Source organism: Lissotriton vulgaris, chromosome 12 (assembly GCF_964263255.1).
Source record: "Lissotriton vulgaris chromosome 12, aLisVul1.2, whole genome shotgun sequence".
NCBI lineage: Eukaryota > Metazoa > Chordata > Amphibia > Caudata > Salamandridae > Lissotriton > Lissotriton vulgaris.
The window spans coordinates 134,695,269-134,700,307 of NC_141700.1; positions in this window are offsets into that span (position 1 = coordinate 134,695,269).

Genomic DNA, 5,039 nt, shown 5'->3' on the forward strand with positions numbered 1-5,039 from the left:
AAAAAAAATAAGTATAGCATTTTGTTTGTTCCTCTTTTCAGTAAGATGTCAGTCTTGGCAAGTGAGTCACATGGTTTTCGTTAAGGGGCGATCTCCAGAAGAGTTTACTGCTTTCCTAGTCTGCATGAGTGTGAGGAATGGAGCAATACAAGGCTACATATATGGGGTCCTTGAATGTACTATGTACTCTCCCGTTTTCGAATTAATGTTTGCAAAGGACTGCCAAGTGAGAACTGCATACATTTTGACTTGGAAATAAAGTATTCACTTAAATATCCATGTGTGAAGCACTGTACCTGGCCCCATTACTCTTCTCCTTCCTCCCTCTTCCCCCCCCCCCCCCCCCCACGCACATTCCAGACTGCTATGGGGTCAACTAGGAAATGTGTCTTAGGCTTATTGTAATATCCTGTAATGCAATTACATTAAAGATATCCACTGGCACTCTAGAACATGTTTCGCAGACTCATTCAAACCAGGTATCCCGACCGGAACTTGTGGATCCTTTACTGGCTCTTAATGATGCGCAGCTCTAATTCAGGATCCCGCCCTTAATGCCTGTTGGAAGGAGCTCTTTGGATCACATGTCCCTTACCCAGCCCTTAGCCATGCAGGACATGCTACATCCTTCCACCCTGCCCCTCTGAAGGGCCAAGGGATGTGAATCTAAGAACCTCAGTGGGGCTTCAGATGCTGTGTGTACCCTGCAATACTTCAAGTAAATCTGCGGGTGCATCTGATTCTGAAGAATCCATAGTGAACTGGTAATTGATTCTAGTGCATCCCTAAAACCATTTCAAACTGGTGTCCATATTCTCAGTTGAATGAACAATCACCGTTTCCAGATGTGGTCCAATTTCTTGTGCTCATTACGGTTATAAGTAGCAAGTTTTGAGGTGTTATTTTAGTCCTATTTCTAAGTCTTAATCGTATAAGGCTCTGTAACCAGTTACGCCACATAGTGCCATATGTTTAAGGAACTTAGACATGTGGTTCCTTTCAGCTACATTTGGGCCGTCTAGAGCTTCTGGCATAGACTCCAGTTTGTGTCATGCTAATCCTATCAAACCGGGTGATTGAGCAGAGCTGCCTAGTCAGCAGACTGAACATGTTTGTGATTTAGGTGCAATGTCTTGTAAAACTTACTCCACAAATGGAACACCTTGTCTTACAAACCCAGTAGTTTATATCTGAAAATTTGGTCTGCCTCCATGCGTTTGGTGATTCGTCAGGAGTTGTACAGTATTTATTGGGGGGGGGGGGTGTTAGTGAAGGAAATCCTTAAACATTTGTAATGTTTTCACGTCCATACATTTGCAAGAAACTTAGATTTGTTACAACTAGATCCAATATATACATAGCTTCCTAATAAGTTTAGGGAATAATCCTTAACTGATTAAATGAAATTCTGCATTTACATCCGATTCCAATACAGCTGTATCAACTGGCATTTAATCTCTACTTAGGTCCTAGATGCTTACTTTTAGATGGATTAATTCGTTCTCATTGGCTTCGTAACATGCCTATTTTATCACAGGCACTTGTCATTTTAAATATTCGCCTAAAGCTTCTTTTATTTCAATTGGTCATTTGGCCCCAGCACTTGTAGACTCCTGAACTGTGCGTCTACAATAAAAAGTATGTTTAAGAAATTGGGTTACTGGTTGAGGGGTGATATCCTACCCAAGCAGCAACCAATTCTTCTCGGGGGTGAAATCGCAAGCAAGCCCCAAATTATCCTGTGCTCGGCCCTCTGGTGGGTTAGCACTGAGCAGCCAGGCTTAACCCGAGGCAATGTGTAAAGTATTTGTGCAACACTTCAAACAGTAACCAATTGAAAACCGACAAAAAATCCCATACCAGACTAGAAAATTAGTTTTAATAAATAAAACAAGACCAAAACAACAACATCCAATCAGTTCAACAGGATGTTAAATTCCTGTAAAAGCACCACAAAGGCTCTTTGTGGATATCTGGTTCTGCCGGACTAGGACAGTCACAAGTTTAGGCTGACCATGATGGAGCATGGGCCGGATACAGGGACGCAGTTAGGGCATTGTACAAAGTACCTTAACCCCTTGTATGCTGATGACGAACCCCAGCCGTCATGCACTACGGTGCTCGTGTGCTGATGACGGCTGGGGTTCGTCATGGCCCGCCCCTGTTCATTTGTTTACCGCACAGCGGCGGAAACGGGCCAGCAGCGAAGGGGTTAAATCCTGCTTTTCGGATTGTTGCAAGGCTCTGGGTCAAGTCTGTTTGAGAGACTGAGGTGCGAGGTCATCAAGAATCCCATCGATGAGGGCTTGTGATTCTAGTCGAGTGTCAAGGATGCATCATGCAGTTGGGGGTGGGGCCATACCTGGGTTCAGAGGAGCTGTTATGCAGGTTTGGTAGTAGTTTAGACTGCCTGCACCGAGGATGTCACTAAGTGGTGGTTCTGATGCTGCGACAGGCTCTGATGTGCACCTTTGTGGTGGAAAGGATCCAAACAGCAGTCATGTTGCATTGGCTCTGCTCGGGGTGGTCAAGCAGCAGAGATGTCGTGTCTGCTGGATCCACTGGGTCCAGGGGAGCTTAATATGGACTCTCTATGTACTAGGCCTGGACCTTCACTTACTTTAAGATGTTGTCCCCAACCCCCGGTGAATAATGTGAATACGCATAATATTATTGTAGAATCATACTGTGGACTATAGATTGGATTCCAACGCATATATTTTTCTCAATCCTTGGAAAAAAGTCATGTAGTGACGAAACAGGTGTTGGCTGTTCATCTGTGACGAATGAGTCTGGCAAATCATTTGTAACCGAAGAATGACAAGGACTTCTGCCACGCCCATCCCCTGGGCCAACGGAGCCCCATTCGATCGACCAGTAAGCACAGTACCTATGCTTCATTCTCCCTGCTTAGCACTCCCTCATGGGTCTATCCTACCCTGTCTCAGGTGTATGCCTATGGCTAATCCCTAGCAGGCTATGCAGCGCTAGACCCTTTAACCTCCCCCCACTGCTCAGCACTTATCACAATTTTTCTCGTAACTTTTACGTGCAATTCATATAATTCAATTGCTATTGATCGGCACCTGGCCATATCTTAGATACTGGCCGAACAATAGAGCTATCCAATTATGTACGACTGCTGTATGTAGACTGCAACATCTCAGACCTTGGCCAATCAATAGAGCCATCCACTCGTGCATGACTACTGTATGTAAATTGCTCCTAGGATAAAGGTTTTGAAATTCTTCCCTGCTTCCCGTAGATTCTATCGCTCACATTCTCTCATCCTGATGAAGATCTCACACTTGTGATATCGAAACGCTGTCAACCTCTCCAACCAAAGCTCCATTCAATTTATTTAGGAGTTTTGATAATTACTGTTTTTGTTGTTTTTCAATGTGATGTAATTTTTAATGTCACCAGCACTTCCCACGTCAAGCACTTTCACTTCCTATGTGAGCACTAGAACTATTACCAAAGTAAATGATATTCCATTTATGCTGATAATAAATGTGTTGTCATTCCACATAACCATGTGTCCTTATATATATTTAGTTTCCAAGTCCAACTGGGACTTTTTCACATTACTTCTTCAGATTAATACTGCCCTTAATTTACTAGTAGCCCTGGCTACCAGAGTACCTTTTTGGCCTCCACTAGACCTTTGTTCTACGCAACGCCTACTTTTTAAGGCTCTACATGGCCTTGGGCCCAAGCCATTACAGAGCAGGTTTGAATGGTAGGTCCCCTTGCGTAACCTTCGTTCCTCCTCAGCTAAACTGGTGAGTGTCCAGGTTTAGAAGAGTCAAATCAGGAGGAAGGGCCTTCAGCATTGCAGCAGCTTCGGCCAGGAACAAACTCCCACCGAACCTAGGTAGATGGAAAACCTGCTGCCATTTAGAAAGATGCTGAAGATTTGGCTCTTCCCTAGGGCATAAGTTGTGGTCATGGTTCTTTAGTTCTACTGATTCCGTGCCCTCCAATATACTCAGTTTAGCTGGTCTCACGTCTTGAAGCTGCAGGATACCCGTAGGGTCACAGTGGCTCTATAAATGCTGATTATATTTACTTAGTCTTGAAGGAGTATAAAGCTGCTTGTTTTACCAGCACCTAATCTTACAGTATAGATTAAATGAAAAGCGCACAGTATTTATAAAACTATGTATTTCTTTTCTAATACTAGTATGTTACAGTATCTTCTACATGGGGATAAACACAATGCACACCATAATACAGCAAAGTAAAACCGTATATGGCACCAAATACACAGGGGTGGACGTAACTGTATACTAAATAAGTGGTAGAAGAACCACGACTCTGGTCAAGACATGGTCAAGAGGATGTAGAAGTGCTGGAACCTGAATGAACCACCCAAGGTGAGCAGATGTGGAACCCACGGAGGACTTGTGCAGTGTGTGTGAACACAACAGCGGGCTCAGTCCAACTCTACGTGTAAGTTGGGGTTGAAGTTTTAGAGACTAAGGACCCTTCCCAGTGGACCCTGAAGAAACCCTGTGAAAGACAGAAGGCTGGAGAGCCACCCCACCTGTGGATACCAGGGTACCCACGGGAACTAACCCAGGGAAGCCGGGTGCGTAGGGGTGAAGTGGTGTTGGAAACCGCTGTCTAACCCAATGGAGAACTTCTGGAAAGTGCTGCTGCTGGAAAAGGAGAAAGTGTCCATGGGAATCCAAATGTGGATTCTAGATGAAGAGTACCTGAAAGCAGAGGGGACAGAGTTTGTCACTCAGGAGTGACCAGAAGGCTTGGTAGACGAATGCCCACTGATGTCAGATGCTTCAGAAGAGATGACAATGAGCTTAACTCTGCAGCTGTGGGGACCAGGCAATGCTGAGGAGGACCAGGAGTCCGATACAAGCTGTCCCACGAAGGATGTTGAGTGCTGAGGGGTTGGATTCTGGCAGTAGCACCAACAAGCCTTTACATGTCCAGAAAGCGCACCATTGGGACCAGCAAGGTCCAGGAGACTCACCACAAGCAGTGGAGTTAGAGCAGACCTAGAGCAATCAGAGGGG